At 44.0% G+C, this 27,223-nt stretch overlaps 1 protein-coding gene across 1 annotated transcript in view; it reads right to left on the bottom strand.

Moving 5' to 3' along the window:
* Nucleotides 1–27,223, bottom strand: part of LOC311228133 (transmembrane protein 163b-like) — a gene marked incomplete at both ends in the record, with an annotated part of 432,918 nt that overhangs the window by 303,436 nt on the left and 102,259 nt on the right. The window lies entirely within an intron of this gene.

Here is a 27,223-nt window from a genome sequence, read left to right as displayed (position 1 = left end):
GAAGTGACCCAAACTTAATTGTCAAGCGAACCAGAGTCAAACTTGGGGTACCCCAGCACACTGTTTCCCTGGTTCATACAGTACAAGGAATTACCCTCATGGACACTGTTCTTCCATGGACGGCATCTACTTGAATGACTTATGCTGCTTCAGCCTGTTCTTGCAGTGTTTATTTTTTTTATTTTTTATTTTAACCTTTATTTACCCAGGGTAGGTTCGCTGAGCACGGATGCTCTTTTTCAGCTACGCCCTGCTTCACATTCACAGAGTTCCATTCACACCTGGGAGCTGCCCAGGCCTAACAAAATTAATAGTTGGTTTCAGGTTGCCGACCGACCCTGCCGATTTAGGTGCGACCCAATATATTTTATGAGTTTTTAGAAAAAATTATAATTTTTTTTTTTTTTTTTTTTTTTTTAATAGAGTTTCATAGAAATCTTAGTCAAACATTTAGTATTATGGATATTAAACATGCTGGCAGAGTACATGCATCCATGTTGTTGTGAACATTTTAATTAAATAAAGAAATTCCCTATCCATAGTCGCCGTGGGAAAGAATTAAATTAAAAAATAAAATAAAATAAATTCCCTACCTACCCATGGCCAAACTGACAACCAACCTGAAACCAACTATCAATTTTGTTAGGCCCCAGTACAACCACAGTCTGACACTGTTGGCCACTGAGCAACTCCACTGGAGCAGTTGGGGGTTTAGTGCCTTGCTCAAGGGCACTTCAGCGGTTGGTGTTAAGGGTATGGGAGAGAGTTATATGGGAGAGAGTTATAGAAACATTAGGGGTGTAACGGTACACAAAATCCACGGTTCGGTACGTACCTCGGTTTTGAAGACACGGTTCGGTATTATTTTCGGTACAGTGGGGGGGGGGGGGGGGGGGGGGAATCCAAACAAAATTGCTTTTCATTTATCTATTTATTTAACTGTATTAAACAATATAAAACGAATTGGCCATAATTGACTGAGCAAACTAATGCTTACTGCTGTAACCTACTAATAACACTTAAGTAAATCTGAAGATTATTATATAGCAGATGCCTTGGAGGATAAGTCATGGACAACTGTAGATCATCTAAGCTCCACTGTGTTTAAATTCAAATCCTATGCCATTGTTATTTAACCCTTGTGTCTGAAAACTAAAGTATTATACTCTTATTAGGGGACTAAATTGAAAAACTCCATAAAAAGATTATGTTGAAATAATTTCCCACTTTCTTTTCCATAAATATTTTATTCAACTTCAGCCCTGATCATAACCATTTTTTATATTATTTTTGTAATGAAATACTCCCACTTTTCTGAAAATAGTTGTTAAATATGACAAAAAAAAGAATATGTGGTGGTTATGATCGGGCTGAAGTGGAATAAACAATTTATGAAGAGTAAAAAAAAAAATACAAGATAATTAAAAGATTATGCCACATATTATGTTGGCTCATCACTGCAACCACTGCCTGCAAGACACTTCGCTGCTCATGCAGAAAATATGGACTACCTTGTACTACTGTCTGTGGACCATGTCAACTTCATGAATGTGACAATCCACATAACAAGTTTCTCCCAGAGGATCCTGAAGATGATGATGAGTAGGCCTAAAGACCACAATAAGTGGGTCATTTATTTTGTGTTCAACACCAAAGCCAGCTTTCTAGGTTGAATATAATAACCAATTTTAATTTTAGCCAAAATAAGCTACAGGCAGCCATTTTGATGATGCAAATGATGCATTCCTAGCAGATATATTTAGCTAGATATTTTGCTCGTTATTAATGTATAGAGGTGCCAGAATCAGTTTATAAATCCTTTAGAAATGTTTTCCCATTTGAGATACAGGCATTCTAAGCTCCCAGTCGTCATTTTGGACACCATTTTGAAAATTAAGCCTCTTCGGAAGGTGTATTTCCCTAAAACTTTAGTATGTTCCTAAGTATGTCTAGGGGTACTTGGGGTACCAGAATCAAATGACAAAATCATTTATATAATTTTTATATTGACATATATATAGCCATTTTAAGCTTGGCCAGCCGCAATTTTGGACGCCATCTTGAAAATGAAGCCTTTCTGGAAGGTGTATTTTCCTAGATTTTTAGTATGTTAGTGAGCATGCCCAGAGGTACCAGAATCAGTTGAGAAATCCTTTGCACCATTTTCTTAATCTGAGATATAGCCATTTTAATCGCCCCGGCGCCATCTGGGACGCCATCTTGGAAATGACGGCTTTCGGAGGGGTCGATTTTGGTCGACTTTTAGTATGTTATTTAGCACGCCCAATACTACCAGAATCCATTGAAAAACCTTTTGTATAAATTTTTTTGGGGTTAAACCATATATTGACTCGCCTATATGTGGCCGAGCTTGTGACTCACAGAAAATCGTTGCTGAGTTTTATGTCTGATGATCAACCGTCCTCCTCAAAACAGAACGATAGGATTAAGGTTGACCATCTGCAAAATGGCTGCTCCTTTTTCCTTAGAAAAGTTATATTGGCGATACAAGGTTTTAGTTTTTTGTTGCATTATTTGGCAGAAGGGGTGAAATAGGATAAGGAGGGTGCAGGGTGGTCGATAGCAGTCCAACCAGGCCACAGAGAAGCAGTAAGCACTGCTGAGCCCCATGAGCCTCTCCAGGGGCCACGGCTAGCTCCGCAGAGATCAATATTATTATATTGTAGTCGTGTTGCATTGTAGTATTATACTATTACTATTCAGTGTACTTGAGCAAGACACTTAACCCCTAATTGCTCCCGATGAGCAGGTTGGCACCTTGCATTGTCGCCTCCACCGTCAGCGTGTGAATGTGTGAGTGAATGGGTGAACGTGAGGAACAAAATTGTAAAGCGTTTTGGATAAAAGCCCTATATAAATGCACCATTTACCATTTACCAACATTTACATTTACATTTAGTCATTTAGCTGACGCTTTTATCCAAAGCGACTTACTGTACAAGTTCTGTACAACAAGTCATCAGGAAGGGTACAACTCTATCAGCTGAGTAACAATGTTCATCAAAGTGTTGCGTGCTACAGTGTAGGTTAGTTTATTAGGACAAGTGCATGACAGTAAGGTTAGTTAGGGTTAGAGTTTTATATATATATATATATATATAATTTCAGATAATGGTTGAAGAAGTGCGTCTTAAGTCGACGGCGGAAGATTGGACGGGTTTCGGCTGTCCTAACTGGGGTGGGTAGTTCATTACACCATTGTGGGGCAAGGACTGAGAATAGGCGGCATCTCTTTGATGACCCTCCCGGAGCTTGGATAGGAGTAGGTCTGAGGCGGCCACAAGATGCAGCGCGTAGGGGTCTTGAGGGTGTGTAGTTAGAGACCATTGACCGGAGGTAGGCGGGAGCGGTTCCCTTTGCCGCACGGTATGCTAGGTCGAGGGCCTTGAAGCGGATACGTGCAGCAATGGGGAGCCAGTGCAGGTCCCTAAGAAGTGGGGTGACATGGGCCGACTTTGGTAGGTTTGAGATCAGGCGGGCCGCTGCGTTCTGAACGAGTTGAAGAGGCTTGGTGGAGGTGGCCGGGAGGCCAGCGAGCAGTGCGTTGCAGTAGTCGAGGCGGGAGATGACTGTTGATTGGACGAGGAGTTGGGTGGCTTCTTTTGTCAGGAAGGGGCGGATCCTTCTGACGTTGCTCAGGAGGAATCTGCAGGTTCTGGTTGTCGCTGCGATTTGAGCAGAGAAGTTCAATTGGTCATCAAGGACAACACCAAGGTTCTTGGCGGTCGGGGACGCGGCCACAGCTGCATTCTCGACTGTGATGGAAAGGTCGGTCAGGGGGGAGGATTTGGCCGGCAGGTGGAGCAATTCTGTTTTGCTTAGGTTCAGTTTGAGGTGGTTGGTCGTCATCCAGGCGGAGATGTCGGACATACTGTATGGTATAAATATCACATACACTGTGTAAACTGAGAGACATTAATTATCACGAGTTAAGTCGTGGCCTGCAAAGGCCTATTAGGAAACCCGGCCGGTGGATTATCTCCCAGGGCGTGAGATTCTACACCTCGGGTGGGGGGACGTCCACACTGTATGAGCCCTAACAAGAATCATCCTGCCATACACACACACACACACACACACACACACACACACACACACACACACACACACACACACACACACACACACACACACACACACACACACACACGCACACACACACTCACACACACACATACCATACACACACACACACACACACACCACACACACACACACACACACACACACACACACACACACACATACCATACTCACACACATACCACACACACACACACACACACATACCATACACACACACACACACACACACACACACATAAACACACACACACACACACACACACACATCTTCCTGTGACTCTGATTCTCGATCACACCATCCACTCTCGTTCTCACAACCCGCCAGGGGAAGGGGGTACATATAGAACGTGTGTTGCTGGGAGATGATAGATGGTGTAAAGGTGCTGAGTGGGACATGGCGTTCTGGACCAGAGGCTCAGAGCCCAGCAGTGACATAGGACCAAATATGAACACTATGAACACCAGTCAGTGGTTGGGGGCGATGTCTACCGAATTATCATAATGACGATGTCCACAGGGAGACGTCGCGATGGCTGAACAACTGCACGCTTGTCAAGAGCCACTCACGCAGTCGTTCAGTATTGACATTACTAAATGAGATGTCATGCTAGAACTTACTACTATAATACCTAATAAAACAAGTCATTAGAATAATAGAAGCCTACTTTGCTGGAACGATTCATTATGTATACGTGTATGTATGTATGTATGTATGTGTGTGTGTGTGTGTGTGTGTGTGTGTGTGTGTGTGTGTGTGTGTGTGTGTGTGTGTGTGTGTGTGTGTGTGCTCGTGCGCTGAGACTGCCTCACTAAGAGGTTTCCCCACACATTTATTTAGTTCTAGCAATAGGAATACATCAAACCAACAATAAATAATATCATAGAGAATAATACAGTATATTGCATACCGTATTAATACAGTATATTCCACTATACAGTAGCTATATCCACGGTGATCGGTTTAGTTCTTATCTATTTAGTTTGCAGTGTGTGTGTGTAATGCTCACAATGCCTCATAGAGTCAGGACTATAAATGCAAAACGTAATTGTTAATGATACAATTATTGTCGTATTATCATCATTATAATTATTTAATTCCACAGATGTCTGTAGTATCGGCAATCCCCAATGACTTGTGCCAGAGAAAGCTGTTGAAAACACGGGCGCACACTAGGGCTGCACGATTAATCGATTTTAAAGGTGACATGCATTATAAATGTCATTTTTCAGTCTCTAGCATTGTATTATAGTAATAGGAGTTAGTATCAATGTGTTTTAGTGTCTAAATACCATATTGGCGGATTGCTCTGATTCAGCTCAGATAATTTCCTGCTCCAGTAAATTAGGCCATCCTGATTTGAAGGCCTGAGTGACGTTACTCAGGCTCTGGGTAGCAGACAGTGATGTGATTGGCTCTGTGGTTGTAGCTAATGCCCGCCCACAATCTACATAGACTGACTGTACAGAGCGAGTGGAAACCACTTCCTCATACTGCGGCAGAGAAACCCACCTCTGCATGCACTCTGGAGGGAGAGAGAGAGAGATAGAGAGCATTCGGGAGCACTTGGGGGGGGGACGCATGAATATTAAAGGCAACCAACTTGTGTTCAGCCTTTCGTTCAGCGTTTTTCTGATTGGCCACACGGCCACGTGACCGCGCTGCCGCGCGGCAGAGAGTTGCGCCACCCGCGGCCGTCTTCCGTTGTAGAATTGTTTACATCAGGGTGCCAGCAATACGCAGCTCCAGTTAACCTAATTTATACCGTAATGAATCATTAAAAAAATATACCGTTAACTGGAATATGTTGTTTCTTTACACATATGTTGGGATTATGTAATTGGTTTGTCATGACAAAACAATAAAAATCGCTACTTTACATCAGGGTGAACGCTGTTATGCTGCCACCACCCACTTCAATGACAGAGCTCTCATATTTGCGAATGCATAAACTATATCTTAAATTATGGCTATGTGTCTAAAAACGTGAAATAACATATAACGTTACAGCGTACAAGCCTCCACACTGATGTACAGTGACACCCAGAGTTTCTAGTTACAGTAGTGACTCGTGAATCGAGATAGTCCTAACAGTGTTTATTATTAAGAGTCAGATAGTCCTAACAGTGTTTATAGTCCTAACCAGTGTTGGGCAAGTTACTTTAAAAAAGTAACTAGTTACAGTTACTAGTTACTTCTTCCAAAAAGTAACTAAATTACTTACTCAGTTACAAATTATAAAAGTAACTAGTTACTTCAGAAAGTAACTATTGCGTTACTTTCAAGATTTTCTTTTACATTACACAACATACACAAATCTAAACTATTTTAATGTTGCTGTGGGACAAAGTGAGACTAGCCTCCAATCAAATGCCATGTATGTAGATATTATAATTACTATGTTTATATAGTGGATCATACAAATACAAACAGAATATATGTTTTGGAACTTTTGATATGTATTGCCCCTCAACAGGCCACAACTGGGCAACATTAAATTATGCTTGTTAAGCATTATACCAAAAATAAATAACAAATATATACTGATTGATTGAACATTTTAATTAACAGATTGCAGAATGGGTACAATACAGTACGGCTCAATACACACAATTGTTAAGGGGATGCAGACCAGAGAAAGAGTTTTGTCTTTACATCAGGGTCCCCCATTTTCAATTCATGACATTTATGACGAAAGTCTTTCTCTGGTCTGCATCCCCTTAACAATTGTATGTATTGAGCTGTACTGTACCCATTCTGCAATCTGTTAATAAACTTTTCAATCAATCAATCAATGACATACACAGCATACAGATATAAGAATCTAATCGAATCATCTAAACTAATCTAATCATGACATTTTGTGAGGTTCCCCTCTTCCCTGGACCTTTAATTCCTGTTCCCTGGACCTTTAATTCCCTTTCTCCTCACCTCACCAGCCCCCACCCTCGCGTTGTCGTTGTTTATTTATTACTGTGAGGTTCCCCTCTTCCCTGGACCTTTAATTCCTGTTCCCTGGACCTTTAATTCCCTGTCTCCTCACCTCTCCAGCCCCCACCCTCGCGTTCGTTTACTCTCGTCTGCTCTTCAGCAGCCCACACCCTTGGACTACCTTTCATTATGTGTTTGATTGGTCCGTGCCGAACACACACTTCTCAGTCAAGTATCAATTACCATCACGCACCTGATGGGTGTTCTAATTAGCGCCTCAGTGGGCTTTAAATACCTGGATCTCCCCCCCCAGTCCTTGTTGGGTCGTTCTCTATCTGTAAGCTCCTACGGGAGATTCCCTATCTGTTTCTGTATTCTGGATGCTGTTTCATCTTCGGCGTGAGACGAGGTGCCAGCCTTCGCCACCTGTCGCCGTTTGCCTGGAGTGGGACACAGCCTGCGCTCTCTAATCCTACAGCAGACGCGCACCACTCCAGACTCCGCGCTGATGCGCTCCTACAGCAGACGCGCACCACTCCAGACTCCGCGCTGATGCGCTCCTACAGCAGACGCGCACCACTCCAGACTCTTCGCTGATGCGCTCCTACAGCAGACGCGCACCACTCCAGACTCCGCGCTGATGCGCTCCTACAGCAGACGCGCACCACTCCAGACTCTGCGCTGATGCGCTCCTACAGCAGACGCGCACCACTCCAGACTCCGTGCTGATGCGCTCCTACAGCAGACGCGCACCACTCCAGACTCCGCGCTGATGCGCTCCTACAGCAGACGCGCACCACTCCAGACTCCGCGCTGATGCGCTCCTACAGCAGACGCGCACCACTCCAGACTCCGCGCGGATGCGCTCCTACAGCAGACGCGCACCACTCCAGACTCCGTGCTGATGCGCTCCTACAGCAGACGCGCACCACTCCAGACTCCGCGCTGATGCGCTCCTACAGCAGACGCGCACCACTCCAGACTCCGCGCTGATGCGCTCCTACAGCAGACGCGCACCACTCCAGACTCCGCGCTGATGCGCTCCTACAGCAGACGCGCACCACTCCAGACTCCGCGCTGATGCGCTCCTACAGCAGACGCGCACCACTCCAGACTCCGCGCTGATGCGCTCCTACAGCAGACGCGCACCACTCCAGACTCCGCGCTAATGCGCTCCTACAGCAGACGCGCTCCTTCAGCAGACGCGCTCCACTCCAGACGCGCATCGCTCTCTAATTCTCTACGGGAGGATGTGTCTCTCCGAGCCGGCGCGCTCTCCGAACCGGCACGTTCTCCAAGCCGACGCGCACCACTTCAGACGTTTAGCCGGCGCGCTACTACTCCAGACGCGCATCGCTCTCTAATTCTCTACGGGAGGATGCGTCTCTCCGAGCCGGCGCGTTCTCCGAACCGGCGCGTTCTCCAAGCCGACGCGCACCACTTCAGACGTTTAGCCGGCGCGCTACTACTCCAGACGCGCATCGCTCTCTAATTCTCTACGGGAGGATGCGTCTCTCCGAGCCGGCGCGCTCTTCAAGCCGGCGCGCACCACTCCAGACGTCTAGCCTGCGCGCTCCTACTCCATCCCTGTAAGCAGCTCTGGCCCTCGCCCTGTCCAAGGCCTTAACCCTGTTCTCTCTGTCCCTGTCTCCAGCCCGCCTCCCCGGGCCTCTGTCCCTGTTTCCCCTCTCCAGTGCCCCTGTTCCTGCCCTGTCCTTTGCCCTGGCCCTGTCCTTTAGCCATAGCCCCTTAGCCTGCTCGCCTCTTAAAGGCACAGTGCCAATTTTCCCTAATTCTTGTTTCCAGTATTTTGTGTTCTCCCTTAGCCTTCCCCTTAGCCTGCTCGCCTCTTAAAGGCACATTGCCCTTTTCCTCGTTCCAGTATTTTTGTGTTCTCCCTTAGCCTTCCCCTTAGCCTGCTCGCCTCTTAAAGGCACTTTGCCCTTTTTTCCTTGTTTCAGTTTCCACAAGCTGCCGCGCGGCACACCCAAGAGGGAGAAAAAAAAGAAAGGAAGAGAGAGGGAGAGAGGGGGCCTTATCAATAACGGCCTATCTTTTTTCTCTCTCTCTCTCTCTCTCTCTATCTCTCTCTCTCTCTCTCTCTCTCTCTCTCTCTCTCTCTCTCTCTCTCAGTGCATGCTGGGAATGAGATTGGAGAGATTGGAGGTTGGAGGTGTAGTGAGTTTTTTTCTATCTTTATCTGTCTATTTTGTTAATTTGATGATGGGATATTGTATTATAGTGTAGTGTTGGGTTGCTGTGTGTTCTTGGTGTGTATAGGGTTAAGTGGGAGTGTTTTGTTTGTTTGGCAGTCGGCCAGGCTGTTTTGCTGGTTGACGTGAGACGCCAGTATGGATTTTTCCAAAATTGGTAGAAAGCATGGTATCAAGATATCTTTTTCTAATGTGTCAGTAGAGGACTGCAGTATGGCAGTTGGAAATATTGTAGGACATAGAAGTATTAAATCAGCTGCGAGAATGAACGGAGGATTGGTGATTTTTCTTGATTCATTGGACTAGGTGCAGACACTGGTTCAATCAGGGATCAGTGTTGATGGGGTTTTTCTTGCCGTGGAGCCTCTCTCCACACCAGGCAGAAAGGTCTTTATTTCCAACATTCCGCCGTTCATCAGTGACGAACTATTGATAAGTCAACTAGCACGACATGGGAGGATAATTTCCCCTATAAGGAAAATGTCGTCAGGATGTAAATCTTCGCTTTTAAAGCATGTTGTCTCACACAGGCGACATGTGTTAATGATTCTAAACAACAGCGGAGAGGAGCTTGAGTTGGTTTTTAAGATAAAAGTTGATGAGTTTGATTATGTGGTTTTTGTGAGTTCTGGAAATTCGGGAAAATGTTTCAAATGCGGAGAAGAGGGACATATCTCCCGAGATTGTGCGGGGAGAGGGGTAAGGCAACCTCCGCCTCAGCCGACTGTGGGGTAACAGGGGGGGGGGTGCGGGTGGTGCAGGTACAGAGGAGGGAGGGGTGGGAGACGCTGTTCCCCCCTCAACCAGTGGTTGTGTAGGTACGGAGGTGGGAATCAGAGATGCTGCCCCCCCTTCAACAAGTGGCGAGGTAACAGGGGAGAGCAGAGGTTTTTTTGTCCCCCCAAGCCCAACACCGCGTCAGGGTAAAAAAAGGAATACAAAAAATATGACAAGTGAAGTAATAGGGAAAAAGCTGAATGTGGTGGACAATGTTAACAGTCAGACAGTGGATGGCGTGGTGGGAAGTGATGGAGGGGTGGGCTCTCAGGATAAGGAAGGAGTGACAAGTTTGGTCAAAGAGAGTCAGGAGGGTGTAGAAGACACAGGTTCCTCTCAGTCCAGCATGGATGAGGATGATGCTAAAAAACAATGGGGGGATGACATCTCAAGTGTTGAGGAAGATGAGTTCCCAAATGCTTCTCAAGTGTCTGATTCACAACGGAAAAAATGTTATGCAGTCAGGCAGATACAGAAGTTCCTGCACACAACAAAAAATTTGAGAAGTGTCAAAGTGGAAGATTTTTTTGAAGATTTAGAGATGTTTATTTTTTCAGCAAGGACTCAAATGAGGTTGAAGAACAATGGGGGGTACACTTCCCAGGAAGTTTTTAGACTGAGAAAAATTGTGCAGAAGCTCAGAAAATTGGTTAAAGTTGTATTTTTGTTCAATAAACAATGTGGACTAGGCCAACAGTGGCTTTCATGAAGAAGGGGAAAAAAAAGTATTGAAATTGACCCAGTTTTAGTGTTTTTATCAAACATTTTGTCTGCCCAACACAATCACCACGCACGTGCATATTTTAATCAATGGTTCATAACGTGTAGAGTTGTTCCGATACCGATACTGGTATCGGAAATGCCGCCGATACTGCCTAAAACGCTGGTATCGGTATCGGCGAGTACACGTAAATTCTAGCCTCCGATCCCATGATGTAATTTATCTCCTGCCGAGTCCTGCGGAGAGTGAGGATTATAAAATGAACATGTTTTAAAGTGTGATGCTGTGTCATTTTAACAGCAGATACACTTTCTTAAATTCCATTGTCCCCGACAGTGCGGTGTGACGGGGAGCTCGGACGGGAATCGGGATGTGTTTGGCTGGTGTTATGATAGCATTAGCTGAAAAGATAGCTAGTTGGAACAACATCCGCTTTTAACGTTACATCAAATCAGATGATCGCCTGTCCTTTCTCCAGGACCTAACACTGTCCGTGACCGTCTATCAACAATAATGCACCCACGGTGAATTGTATTTAAGTTAAGTAGCTACGGACTAGCGTTAGCTGACTATTACTAACGTTATCTTAATGGCAATGCGGGAAGACACGCTAGGTCAGTTAGCTTAGCTTGATAACGTTACCGTGTCTAAAGTTGGTGCTATTCACATAATCCAGCAATAATGGCTGCAGACCTGCAAGCAAAGTACAGCAAGTGCCAAAGGATAAGAGTCTGAGGCGGAGTTTCAAAAGAGAATGTTGAATATTTATTTTGCATCAAAAATCACAACATGAACGGTCTATCTGCCACTAGCTTACAGACTGAATAGGGTATATCTGCAGAGCCACTGAGTAGCGAGTGCAACACCGTTTAATGTCCGTGTGGATCATTGGAGTAGGGTATATCTGCAGTGCTGCAGCCCATACTCATTGATTAATGATACTAATACAAATCTATACAATCACCTGTTGTTGAATAAATACTATACGTTCTAGTTATTACTAAAAAACAGTATAACAGTATCTGAAAAAAAAAAAAAAGTATAATTTATATAATTTTTTTTTAATTTTTTTTTATGCACTGGTATCGGATAAATATCGGTATCGGCCGATACCCAAAGCTTAGGTATCGGAATCGGATCGGAAAGGGAAAAATGGTATCGGAACATCTCTAATAACGTGCGTGTGTAATCGTCACAACAGGTGCAGGACAACAGGGGGCTCACCAGGGGGCGCTGAGAGTCACACAGCTAGTGGCAGGCAGAGAGCCTTGCTACCATAGATATATATGCTTGCTACTACTAGCCGAATGGAAATGTATCTGTTTCACCTCACTATTGCTCCGTGATTATAGCCATCCATCCATCTCTAAAGCTAACCACTATTTGTAAAAGCCACAACCACGTTACCATATTTGTAATAATGTAAATCATTGTGTCGTTGTACACATATTGTGTTTATAACGTTAGTAGATAACATAGCTTAGCTTGGTAGCTATTGTGCTAACAACATATCCCGACATCCGGCTCGCTGGCCGGCATGAACAGCCGACCCAAAATGGTTCTCTCCTCTCTGTACACCCCGACCCGTCCCCACGGGTGCCCTGCCGGGGGGGCCCATGGACGCGACGGCGGCGGCAGCCGCAGGGCGCCCGAGCCCGCAAAGGCTAGTGTTACACGATAGCTATGAGCTAACTAGCGCTGCGGGCTCCGGCGCCCCGCGGCCGCCGCCGTCGTCGAGTCCACAAGCTCCTCCGCGGGGACGGGGGCACACAAAGAGGAGAGAACCACCCGCAGGGACGGCGGGCTATAGGCTAACGTCAGTGAGTGTAGTGGTCCCGACTGCGTGTAGCAGGGACGGCGGAGATATAGGCTAACTGTGATGCACCGAGTGAGCCACCATTGATCTAGTACTATGACCCGGACGGACATAAGACATACGTTTCCTGAAGTGACGTCACGGCCGTGCTAGGTGCTAGCGTCTGATAAGCTTTTAGATTCGGCTCATTAATATGCACCTGTTGTCCTGTTGACCTGTTGTGACGTCGGCGTTTGATAAGCTTTTTTGATTCGCGCGTGCATGTTATTCGTGTGTGGACCTTTTTAACTCTTTCAGAGTGGCATTTCCGGTGTCAAATGGAAAGAAATTAATAATGAAATTATATACCAATGATGTAAACTACCCATAATTGATCAGTAGGGTTTAACCTGGAGGTTGGGCTTTAATATAATATTACCATGATAATGGCGCCTCTGATGTGTGGAGCCTGGCTGGACATTCAGGAAGGGAGTAGACCTGGGCTTGGACAGTGTCTGCAAGCAGTTGGGAAAATTAAACTGAAAGATGTTGTGGATGTAGCCGGGTCAGAGGAAGTGGCTTCTTTATTGGGGCTGAGGACAGCCTGTCACAACAGGGTCTGTCTGGACGATTGGACTGAAGCGCGGAGCATCGGGGAACAATACCTGTTGCAGGATTATTTCGGTGGAACGGAAGGTCCTGATGAAGGGGATCGTTTTCATGCCATCGGGGGACAATACCTGTTGCAGGATTGTTTCAGTGGAACGGAGGGTCCTGATGAAGGGGATTTATTTTATGCGCTGAATATAAAAACGGACACAAATGGACTGACAGGACCATTCTTGGGTTGCTCATATGTTGTTCTTGATGAAATATTATGTGTTGAATGGACGCATGGATACTTTTTTTGGTTGGGTGGAGCTTCAATGTTTTTTTGTTGTGTTGCAGAAGGACAGGTGTATTTTAAAAAAAAATTATTGTGAGATCTTAGGTGGTTTTAAGTGTGATGGGGACACATGTTGCCCGATATAATGTGTAGTTAGTTATTTAATTGTATTGACACACGGATTGTAATGAGAATTATGTAAATAAATGTTTTTCTAAAATCAAAAAATCTCTCTCTCTCTCTCTCTCTCTCTCTCTCTATCTCTCTCTCCCTCTCTCTCTCTCTCTCTCTCTCTCTCTCTCTCTCTCTCTCTCTCTCTCTCTCTCTCTCTCTCTCTCTCTCTCTCTCTCTCTCTCTCTATCTCTCTCTGTCTACCACTGTGTGGACTGACTATCACTCAAAGTGCTTATGGGCGGATCCAGGCCATAACAGCCCGTGACGTACGTGGGTTGGTCATTATCATTATTACTGTATTTGGAAGACCATGTGAACATTAGATTAGTATCGTTTGTATGTGTGTGTGTGTGTGTGTGAACAGGAGAGCTAATGATATCTCTTCTTCTCTTCCTGTCAGGTGCTGCCCGTCCCTATACTGAAGGGTGCTGATTGCCTAATGAAACACAGCTGATGGCAGTCACATCAAGAGGGGCGGGTGCACAAGTAGCTGACAGCACACACACGTCAGGAGTCTCGTTGCTGGAGTCACTTGCCTTGTGGTACAGTGGGGAGGCTGCTGTCTCGCTTACCTATGGCCTGAGCACAACACTGTGTGGCACGGTGCTATCTTGTTTGCATGGAGTGTGGGTTAGACTCCACAGCTGTGGTGGCCGGAGATGGGCCTAAGGTAGTATTGTGAATACTAAGTGTTTGTTGAGTTATCTCATATGTATGTCTTGTTTGTCCTCCCATACCTTTTACCCTTTGTGTGTGTGTGGGTTGAAATCCCCACCGACGACATCCCCTTTTTCCCTTTGGGAAAAGGGCCGTGGGTTGAAACCCCCACTATACCTTAAAACCTGATTTACCATTTGAAAACGTCTTTGTTTACTATCTGCCTACCCGGGACTGTTTGAGAAGCATTTTTCTACTGAGGGGGTTGTTTCTGCTCATGTACCACCTGCCCAGTTACTATCTTGTATGGTCGATAGACCTCTGTACATGACATGGGGGCTCGTTAAGTTTGCGCAATTGTATGGTTCCTTGTTGGTAAAATAACGGGGTGACTTGTCGATTGAAGCATATCAGGTGTAATAAGATAGCGTTTTCTAAATTGGTAAGTTAGTGGGTTCCATTGTCCGTGCACAGTTGATTGATGTAAACCATTATTGTTGTGATGCTCTTAACCATTCTATTTTTCTGCCACATAGGTAACAGGGGGGGGTCACCTGCTTGGCTAGAGGGTGGGGGGCACGAGTCGTGATTCCGGTGGAGCGCGCAATGAAATCGGTAAGCGACTGAAGATATGTGTAGCCTTTCATCCAGGTAGTGGAGTAGTTTATCTGGGATAGGCTAGAGTGACACAGGTGACTCCTAGTTGAGTGGTTAGGACCATTTGTTATTATTTTCATTTAGTAGATGTGGTCAGTTGGATTGTTTTGGTTAAGAGGTATAAAAGCAGAATGTGTCTATTATTATTGTGCATGGTCATGGTTAATTAAGTGAGGACGCACGCATAAAAACATAATATGGCTGCGTCGGCGTTTGTTTTTGAAGCCTTCGTGGCGGATCCGACAGAGGATCAGGTGGAAGGTTGCACTAAGGCGGAATTAGGCCTTATTGCTAGGCATTATGATATTACTGTGCAAAATTCCCAATCCAAGGCGGATATGAAGGCAGCTGTAATAGCGGGGTTGGTGGAGCAACAGGTGTTTAGCACGGCTCAGGGAGTAGTGAGTCATAGTGATCAGGAGGTTGCACACACTGGCGGATGGGTTGACTCTCCCTTACGTGATCTTAACCCGGAAGGTGGTGCTATTAGGAGGAATGGTAGTACGGCAGGAGCTGAAAGTGAGGGCGCGGGCGATTCGGATAAAGACTCCACGTCTTCTGGCCATGCGCGCTCTAGTCTGCGTTTTGCCCGTCTCCAGATGGAGGAGAGAGCTCTGTTGCGCAGAGAGGACAGAGAGGACAAAGCAGCTGTACGAGACAGAGAGGACAAAGCTGTACGAGACAGAGAGGACAAAGCAGAGAGGACAAAGCGAGACAGAGAGGACAAAGCGGCTGTACGAGACAGAGAGGACAGAGCAGCTGTACGAGACAGAGAGGACAAAGCGGCTGTACGAGACAGAGAGGACAGAGCAGCTGAGAGAGACAGGGAAGAGCGAGGAAGGGAGAAGGAGAGGGATAGAGAGCTCCAGATTACACTGAAGAGGATGGAGCTGGAGAGTGTTGGCTCTTCTTCGCCCTCATCTGAAGGTTGCCAGGGTAGTTTTAATGTTGGGCAACATATTGCTATGGTTCCTGTTTTTCGAGGATCTGAGGTGGAGGCATTTTTTGTTAATTTTGAGCGGGTAGCGGGGGCTGCGAATTGGCCGGAGGATCAGTGGGCACTATTAGTGCAATATAAGCTCACGGGTAGGGCTCAGGACGCATGCCAGTTTTTATCAAAGGAGGACAGCATGGTATATGAGAAAGTGAAGGGTGCTGTCTTGCGCGTATATGAACTGGTGCCGGAGGCGTATAGGCAGCGGTTTAGGGGACTAAGTAAGGCTCCCTCGCAAACACATGTGGCATTTTCCCATGAACAACGGATGGTGTTCACTCGTTGGTGTGAAGCGTGTAAGGTGGATGGGGTCGAGGCTTTGAGCGAGTTAATCCTCATGGAACAATTTAAAAAATTTGTGCCCGAACACATGATAATACAGTTGGAGGAGCGAAAGGTTTCTACCCTCCAGGAAGCTGCAGTTTTGTGTGACGAGTTGGCAATGATCCACAAAAATGTTTCTGCATCACATGTTTCTGTACGAAATGGTGTGTATGTAGGAGGGGGCGCGTTTTCTCCGTCGGGGCCGCCGTATCGCGGAGGTGACGAGCGACCATTCCGACCTCGCTCACCGCCGTCTCGAAATGCCTTGGGTGACGAGCGAGCATTCCGATCACGCTCACCGCCGTCTGAAAGGGTGTGTCATTATTGTAAAAAAGAAGGGCATTTTGTGAAGGACTGTCATGCGCTAAGGGATCGACACGAGACCAGGGAGTCAGCCCAGGAACCGAAAGGGGTGGGGTTGATTGGTACGGTGTCATGTCCTGACCAGCATAGCTCTTTTGAGCCCTTTTTGTTTGATGGTTGTGTGTCCCTGTCGGGTAAAGTTGGGGACTACCAACGGGTGAGAATACTCCGTGATACAGGAGCCTCTCAATCGTTCATCCTGGCTGATGTTTTACCATTGGATGTGGACTCCTGTCGGTCGAGCGGATTGGTGAGAGGTATTGGCATGGGGTGTGTGCGCGTGCCGTTGCTTAAGGTGCATGTACAGTCTGCACTGATCACAGGTTGTTTTCCGGTCGCGGTTCGCCCATGTTTTCCCGTAAAGGGCGTGGATTTCGTCATGGGGAATGATATCGCTGGGGGTAAGGTCGTCCCTGTGTTGGAGGTTGGAGACGCTCCATTTACTAACTTGTTGTGTGATGCATTGATTAATAATCACCCCAATGTCCCTTCTATTTGTGCTGTCCCTAGGCATTTTGAGGCGGGGGATGAGGTGTTTATTGCGCTGCCCACGCCTAGTACGGTGCTCACTGCCCGGTTCTCAGGACCTTATGTGGTAAGAGGAAAGGTCTCTGCCACTAAGTATATGTTGCATACGCTCGGGCGGCGGAGGAGGACACGCTGGTGTCATGTGAATAGGCTAATGAAAAGTCCTGCCCGCGTCTCGTCAGAGTTGGGATGTGACAGGACTGTTGTTTCACATGCTGTGTTGTGTTCTAATGTACCTTACAGGACGCACATGGTTGATGTTAGGAGTGCGAACACCATTGAGCAATTCGCGTATGGTTGACTACAGTATACCGTCATGGCCTCGGTATGAGGAAGGTGCCAGCCACGTCCAGCGGCTGATGTGTCTGGTATTGGGTGAGGTGGTGGTTGACCGTGTGGGCCCAAAATAGGGGCATGTGGTCTATATGGAGTGTGATTTCTATTTATTTTTGTTCTGTTGGTACTAATCGGATGTTGGTTGATAATAAGTGATAATGTTTTGCTAACCCTGCGGGTTCGCTCTTATGGGGGGAGGTGTGACGTACGTGGGTTGGTCATTATCATTATTACTGTATTTGGAAGACCATGTGAACATTAGATTAGTATCGTTTGTGTGTGTGTGTGTGTGTGTGAACAGGAGAGCTAATGATATCTCTTCTTCTCTTCCTGTCAGGTGCTGCCCGTCCCTATACTGAAGGGTGCTGATTGCCTAATGAAACACAGCTGATGGCAGTCACATCAAGAGGGGCGGGTGCACAAGTAGCTGACAGCACACACACGTCAGGAGTCTCGTTGCTGGAGTCACTTGCCTTGTGGTACAGTGGGGAGGCTGCTGTCTCGCTTACCTATGGCCTGAGCACAACACTGTGTGGCACGGTGCTATCTTGTTTGCATGGAGTGTGGGTTAGACTCCACAGCTGTGGTGGCCGGAGATGGGCCTAAGGTAGTATTGTGAATACTAAGTGTTTGTTGAGTTATCTCATATGTATGTCTTGTTTGTCCTCCCATACCTTTTCCCCTTTGTGTGTGTGTGGGTTGAAATCCCCACCGACGACATCCCTTTTTTCCCTTTGGGAAAAGGGCCGTGGGTTGAAACCCCCAATAAAACCTGATTTACCATTTGAAAACGTCTTTGTTTACTATCTGCCTATCCGGGACTGTTTGAGAAGCATTTTTCTACTGAGGGGGTTGTTTCTGCTCATGTACCACCTGCCCAGTTACTATCTTGTATGGTCGATAGACCTCTGTACATGACACAGCCTGAAATATTGATGCTGAAAAATGATGGTTTTGAGTACTTGATTAGAAATATAAAACAATGCATTTTTTTTGAAAAAAACCTTACAGATGTCTTCAATAGACTCACAGGAATTGTGTAAAGTTGCCCAAATAGTGCTAGGAATAGCAACGCATGTCCCCTTTAAATCGAAATCGCGATTTGGAATGATGCAATTATCAAATTGTGGGGGGGGGAAAAACGCAATTTTTTATTTTTAACCAGGAAGTCCCATTGAGATAGAAGATCGGTTTGGGAGAGGGAGGTAAGGGGTTTTAGATTGTGTGTTGTGAAGTTTAGACTTCAGAGAGGGAGAGTAAAGTACAGAAAAAAGGTACTGTTGAGTACCGGTATCGATTCCCATGTAAAAAGAAACATTTTCAGGCTTGGTGTCCCAGAAAGACCCACCGCGTAGGCCGGATGCAAGCCGCATTTTACAATAAACCACTGTGGGGCTGCCTAATTTTTTTTTATTATAATCGCAAATTTAATCTCAATCGCAATTCGATTATTTCTCAAAATCGTGCAGCCCTAGCGCACACTGGTCTGTCCGACTTACGACTGCCTTTTCGAGTTTGTAAATCCTACATAAATCCTACAACGAATTTACAATACAAAGCTGTTCGAGAATGCCGAATAAGTATGTAAATCGAGTTCCTTGGTAACTTTTACGTATGTCCGTTCGAGAATAAGGACCAATGATTGTAGTCGCAGGTGAGTGCTCTCACTACTAGACTATATAAGACACCCACCCACTCTGATATACTGTAAACACAGCAATACACTATGATGATGATTTGTTTTAACGTTTGACAGTTATGGTTTAGATAGAAAGTTAGGGTTATGGGTATGGTTATGGTTAGGGTTATGGTAAGGGTTATGGTTCATTTAAGGTAACAGTGTGGTTAATGTTAGTGTTAGGGTTAAGGCTATGGTTAGTTTAAGGTAACAGTGTGGTTATGGTTACGGTTAGGGTTTGGGTGAGGGGTATCAGAAGGTATCAGAAAAGTGTATCTCGGTAGTCTTGAGGTAAATGCACTTGCCTCCCATGTCAGTGTCCTGGGTTTGTTCCCCAACAGGGGAACTCAAATGTTTTCTAAAAAGGTTAAAAGTTAACAGTTTATAGAATTTGTAATATATGTTCTTATTTGTAAATACGAAAATACGACAATATATTACATATTTGTAATACATATACATTACATTTTCCTAAATATGTGAATATTGCTATAACATAACATACACTATGTACCTTTTTCATGTGAAAGACAGACAGACAGACAGACTGACAGACAGACAGACAGACAGACAGACAGACAGACAGACAGACAGACAGACAGACAGACAGACAGACAGACAGACAGACAGACAGACAGACAGACAGACAGACAGACAGACAGACAGACAGACAGACTGACAGACAGACAGACAGACTGTGGGTATGTGGGCACTGCTATGAATGCTCTGTAGCCTATGGATATTGAAGGTAACATTTAGAAATGGTTGTACTTTTGCAGATTACATAAAACGTCTTCTCAAATAACACTAATGCTCAAATCCAAGTAACTGCTGCCCCTGCAATGTAGAGGGGAGGCCGAGTCAGTCTAAAGTGAACTTGATTGATCCATGTTGGCAGACTACACAATTCTTTGTGTGTAATATCTAGTTATTATGTTGAGTCAAAATACGTTTGTTGGCCAGCCGTCTGTTGGTCATCGGTGTTCGTAATCTTACATTTAGATTCAATGTTTGCTCATGCATATCTTGGGACACCTCTAGCTGATAAACCAATCAGGATACAGAAACGGGAAGTACGGACCCCAAAATTGTCAACAAGAACGGAGAATCTGACTGGAACGCTAGCTGTATTATACATCGCAACATGAGACAGTAAATACTATTGTAATAAAACGTTCAAAACTATGTTCAATTTGTGTATTGTTTTGTTACTATTGTGGTATAATATAATGTCCTCATGTAAATATACTCCCCTCCCCTGTGTCCCCCTTACCTGTGCCCCCCCCCCCCCTCTCTGTGGAATAAGACATTCCCCTCCCCTTTCTCCCCAAACCTGTACCCCCCCCCCCCCCCATTTGACCTATCAAATGGGACCACACACCCCCCCTTGTTGAACTATAAAGGGCTCCTCCCGACCACAATCGAGGTCTTTTTACCTGGGTCATTTCAGCTGATCACCTGGGGGAAGCCCTCAGCCATTCTCTCTAGGTAATCTATCTGTTTGGTTAATAAACCTTGTTATTATCCAAACCTCGGTTGACTGAGAACATTCTTCTTCAGGATATCCACAAATATCCCACAATTGGCATCTACGAACTAGTGACGGACCTTTTTGCGTCCTCCCGGCGTGCTGTATTGTTTCAGCTATACAGAGAAAAGTGAGTATAATAGATGGTCGACCAAAAATGTATGGCAAGGAATTAAAACCTTCCCGCTTTTCTCTGTGCCAGGTGAATATTACAGAATGTTGTCAAATATTGAGATCATGGCTGAGTAAGAATAGCGTGTATTAATATATCTGATCTGTATTGAGAATCGTACCGGGGAAACGCGTGTACCTGGGTCCTTATCTGGACAGATGTTCTGAGAGGATGGGTTGTTAGTGCTATTCCCGGATTTGAGCTGTTGCCAAACCGAAAGTTAGGGCACAAAATAAGGTTGTTGGATTGCTAACCCAAGTCTAGCTGATGCAGACTAAAATATAGGCAACAAGGCAAGAAACGTGGGCTTATTAGATGTGATATCCTTGAAAATGCTACTCTGTTAAAAACGTTCTGTGATTCCTTTGCAAAGAGGCGGGAAGTTAGGACAGAGAAGCTGATGGAATCATAATTAGAAATTACCAGAGTAGCGTCATAATATTCATTGTTTCAACCTCAAACTAAGCCCACAATCTCTTCCATTCCTGAAAACGATGTATTCGGATTAAATTAACCAATTGATCATACAGATAAGCGGGAAGCTGATTACGCGATGTCCCGGTGTAGTACGCCATACTACACTAAACGGGACATTAGTCGCGAGTTGAAGAGACCGAGAGTATGATTAAACGGTATATTCACATCTAATATATCGCTGGTAAATTTCGAAGTCAGGTTCGGTCGTTATGACTTTAATAACGATGTATATTTAGATCAAGGGATAAATGCCTTGTCGCAGCAGATGCTGGTCGACTAAACGAACAGCGATCCAATACAATCAGATATACAAACACCTTAACTTATATGTATTATTGTTGTTTTGTCTGTTTAAAGTCTCGTCTGTATGTGCACAGTATGCCGACTGATATCACGCCGAGCATTGAGAGACGAGTTAACATTATGGGAATAACATTGGGGTACAACTCGCGCGACATGCAACGTCCGGTTGGAAATTATAGTTTTATCGTTTCTATTTGTTTACGTTTCACTATGCACAAGTGACGTTCATTCGGTTACAAAACGCTGGTTTAAGGTAAATTCCAGGCTATTGAGAGCTCGCGGAACTAGTACTGCAGGATTGCAAAGCGTTATTTCCGAGGCGAATGGGAACGCACGAACGTCGCTTGGAGCGATGACGTCACGCTATGCGCGCCGTGGAGTTATGATTTTATATGAAACTATCCATAGGCGAACGTAAAGTTTAATGTGCCCAAGGCCGAGGGTGCGTGAAATCCACGTGTAGTATATGTTTTATTTGTATATGTATGTGCGCGCTGCTATTGGAAAATGTTGAGTTGCAGTGACGAGATGCAGAAGAGTGTTTCCAGAGTTGCATTATCCCAGACCACCGGAGAAACGAACCGAACATTGCATTGACGACACGTAACGTGCTACAGCCTCAGGAACCACTATTCGATTAAAGATACACATGGGCACAAAAGGGGGTAAGTTAATAGGGTCATTCAATAACTGAACTGAACTGTGAGGATCCAACGTCAACACAACAGCTTTCCCCGGTGAGTATGAAAATCATAAATATAGATGCTTTGATTGATTGATTGAAAACTTTATTAACAGATTGCAGAATGGGTACAATACAGCACAGCTCAATACACACAATTGTTAAGGGGATGCAGACCAGAGAAAGACTTTCGTCTTGTTTACATCAGGGTCCCCCATTTTCAATTCATCAGGACATATTATGACATACATGACATACAGATAGTCAGTACTGCTACATCTATACATTTATGACATACCAGATGTGCAAATTCAGTACTGTTTGTGTTACTAAAGGAGTCAAGAAAAGAGAGTATATACATTTGACGTAGAAACTGTACATACACAACTATCATCTCAGTTACAGTAAATTACAACTATCTCAGATCACTTGAGTGTTTATGTGCTTTAATTTACACATTATAAGTCACATAAAGCTAGTTTTAAATAGGATTCTAATCAACACAACCCAGACAGTCAAAGCGTCACTAACATATTTTTGTGTTTACAGGAAGCAAGCAGACAATCAGGAGAGGCAGACCGATTTAACTCTAAATTGAATTACAAAACAGTGTTTAAACACTCACTCAAACCAGCTGAGGACGATGTGGAGTTGAAAGACAATGCAAATAGCCAGTCTGACCACACCTATAGAGACTCAACTTAGTATCTCCACTATACTAAGTATAGTAGGAAGTATCGCTTTAGATGCAGATTTTCTCTTTGTTACCACGAGACTCAACCGAAGATGGTGTGGAGTTGAGAGACAATCGATTGACCATTTAAAACAAATCTGCATCCAAACACCCACATGTAAATTTTGTTTACAGAAAGCAAACAGACAATCAAGAGACAGACTGAGTAATCTACATTTGAAAACAAAGCAGTTTGGAGCTAAAGGGAAATCAATTGTGAGACGATAGCAGACACTAGTCAGAGTGGGAACCACTTATTCAACATGAATCAGAGACAAGTGATGAATTTGCAGTCATGAAAGGCACCATATTTCCCATACTAACAAAATAACATAACTTGCATGCTATCCCCTCCTTCTATTCTCTGTTTATAACCAATAACATGCATGACTATTCTTTTAACAACTAATACATTTCCATGACTGCAAAATATCAACCACCAAAATTGAAGCACAATTATCTAAATGTACAAGGTATACACGTACATTGATCATTTAGCTGACACTTTTATCCAAAAGCGACTCACAGGTTCTGTATGACAGGACATCAAAAAGGGCACAACTCTATCAGCTGAGTAACAATGGTCATCAAAGTGTTGAGTGCTACAGTGTAGGTTAGTTTATTAGGACAAATGCATGACAGTAAGGTTAGCTAGGGTTCGAATTATTTGTATCAGTTGAAAGCAGGATAATCATTTACACAATGATTATCAAAATGCACAAGGTGTATTAGAGGTAATTAAATTAATACTACTTAAGAGTAGACGAGAAAATGAATGATTGTTTTTCATGCAAAATTAACTGGCTGCCTAGATTTTATGTTTTTTCCCCATGCTAAATTATGACGAGCCACACTGAGACGTGAATAACGCCAGAGAAGGCGTGGCGAAGTAAGTATCCTGAGATACACCCAACGCATCCTGAGATCATAAATTGGTGAGAGGACAGGATGAGTGAGACGACGCGTGACCTGAACCAGAACACGGCAGACCAAACGAAGGGGAGCACAACCAGGGCGACGACACAACCTGAGAGAGCCGCCATCCAACCCAGCCCACCCAGGGACGCCATCCCCAAGGAAGTGGAGCAGGGGACCACGAAGGAGACTGACCAAGGAGACACTGACGAAGAGGAGATCAACCTTTGACGGCCTCCACCCTGACACTGCAGACCACGGCAGACCAAACCCATCACCTGCAGATGGGAACCAAAGCCCCGACCATCAAGATGGATTCCGATGATAAGCTTGTCATCCGTGTGAGAGAGAGCGTCCTACAGACAAGCCACTACACCAGCAAACCCTCGCCCCTCTAGTACCGCGATGACGAGGAACGGGGGGACCAACAACCAGCACAACACATTCAAAAACGCCATACCGCCATGTCTCTAGGCCCGATAAAGGTCAAGCGTGAGCACAGTGGCAGACATGTGATGGTGGTGGAGAACAACATAGGCTCCAGGAAAAGAGTCTGCAAGGCCACTATAGTTGACTGCTACCGGTGACCCTTGACAAGGTACACAGGGAGTGGACGGCGACCTCCTGTAAGCCCCCTCTGAATGATGGAGGAGTGAATGTTCCCGACTGCACCGTCAAGAAGAGAGACATCATCATCAGAGACCTGTGGACCAAGAGGCATCTGAACGCCACATTGTCCACAGTATTATGTATTTATTTAAATGTTACTGTGTTACTGTATTACATCACATTTGAATTACTTAGGTTACAAAATTGTATTGTCAGACAAGAAAGAATCAGTTGGTTTATTCTCTCATAGAAGAGGACATGTAACGTTGTTGTTTTGCACCTGTATGGTGAACCATTGATAGTATATGCACTAGAATTACATACAGAAGCGATGCATAAGACGTTTTATCTCCTCATTTATAGAGAAGAAATGGAGAAAATTGCCTGATTCTAAGTAAAGACCAACAAAACTGAGGCAATCACAGATGAAAGTGACACTCAAACTCAGGTTAAATACAACTGGATCCTAAGTAATTTCATCAAGAATCATTATAAAATGTGCATATATATATTTTTGAACAGTTTCCCATAATCAATCATGTTAGTTTTATTAACCACCAGGTTAACGGTTGTTAAAATGTTTTTTGTACACATTAGCCTTATGTGTAAATCCTATTCCTAATAATTATGCACACAATTTTGTTTTTCACCCTGTGCACTCTGACCACACAGAGACAGTGCTCACATGTATGTAATAGTTTTATTACTATGCCTGTATGCACAACCATCACATTAGCTCCCCTGAGTCACGACATGAACAACTGAAGGTATGCCAAGATATTTGCACAGCTATAGCTTCTAATAATTATGTTAATTGTTGTTTGATATCAGAGTTGAGGACCACTCATTGATATAGGTATTTTAAGCGATTAATAAAAGAAAAGGGTGATATCTATTCCCACATCTCTGATATCAAAATAACACAGACCACAGTCCAGTCGATCATGTCATGAATCATGTATGTAAATAATTCTATTTTAAACTGTTATGCCAACAACCAGATCACATTGGCCAAAATTTTCATTATTTTAATTGTTTTCTATTTTCACTTTTACCTGTTCCAAACAATCCTGGTATATTATACATTAATCTCACCCACATTATACTATTGTAATAAAACGTTCAAAACTATGTTCAACTTGTGTTTTGTTTCTTACTATAAGATTGTATTTCGCACTGTATTAAGCCATATCGACGTCAGGTGAGCTTTCTAGCCATTAGATTGTTAATGTGATATTAACTTTAGATCTACGACCACAATTTGATTCCAAGTTTTTACATACCTCACTTTGTTGGTCTCTCACGAAAGTCTTTCTCTGGACTGCAAATATACTGTCTCATAAATATACTCTTCCAATATATAAATATACATATAAATATATTGTTTTAGATGCTGTTGTCACTATGAATTACAAATGGGGGACCCTGATGTAAACAAGACAAACGTCTTTCTCTGGTCTGCATCCCATCTGCAATTGTCTTTTCTGGACTCTTTGTATCATAAACAGTACTGTATTTGCAAATCTGGTATGTCATAATTAAATGTATAGATGTAGCAGTAGGCCTACTGTATCTGTATGTCATGTATGTCATATATGTTATGATGAATTGAAAATGGGGGACCCTGATGTAAACAAGATGAAAGTCTTTCTCTGGTCTGCATCCCCTTAACAATTGTGTGTATTGAGCTGTACTGTATTGTACCCATTCTGCAATCTGTTAATACAGTTTTCAATTAATGTCAGACGTCCTCTCCATAAAAAAAACGATTGAATTGCTCAGAATTTTAAATTATGTCCCCAATAGGACATAATAATATTAATATTATTCCCCAGTATGACACAATAAACACAGAATGAATGCTACCAAAGAGAATGCTATATGCAATTTGTGTATAAAGTGTGTATTAATCCTGTAACATGAGTCAAGGTCAGATCTACCCTGGCATAGAGAACAGAATGTTGATTTTTTGATGTTCAAGTTTCTTTATTAGTTGTCATACAGAAGTACAGAATACTTTTATATAAAATGCTTCTTTCTGTTTTGCTCCAGAGATTGTGCTAGATAAAAATAGATAAGTATAAAATAGAAGTCAAGTACGTAGACAAGTGACAAATATATACATACAATGTACAATGCAGAGTAGAAAAGTAACTGAGTTACAATACAATATACTATACAGTACAATGCAGAAATGGGATGAGGTACAATTTACAGTAAGGTGTAATGAGGTATGGGTTGTAGTGCAAATTCTTTGCCAATAAATATAAAGTGTGTTTAGGTGTTCTAAAGTGGGTGCTGCAGTCAGTTGTTTGTTTAATAGTGAGTGTGTGCGTGTGGATGTGTGTGCTGTGAGTGCATTTGATGGTTGTTATAGTGTTATTGTCATTTGTATGTGTGTAATGTGTAACTAGTACAGTGGAGGGGTGTCCAGTCCAGGGCCCAGAGAGTAGAGAGCTGTGTGAGTCGTCCCCGGACAGCTTATGTGAGACCATCCTTGTTCAAAAGTTGAGCTCTTGCAGATTAGCCTGGCCCCACTTCTATCCAGAACAATATATAAGGGGACTGCACATTGTTTATTCACTGTGCTGTTTACCATGGCCTCTCATTCAATCATGATATTCATTGTTTTGGGAAATACAGGTCCTGCAGTTGCCACTCTGAT

The sequence above is a fragment of the Notolepis coatsorum genome (assembly GCF_963971535.1).
Source record: "Notolepis coatsorum genome assembly, chromosome: 5".
Lineage (NCBI taxonomy): Eukaryota > Metazoa > Chordata > Actinopteri > Aulopiformes > Paralepididae > Notolepis > Notolepis coatsorum.
Note: the sequence above shows the minus strand (reverse complement) of the source record. Positions and strands in the feature narration are given on the sequence as shown.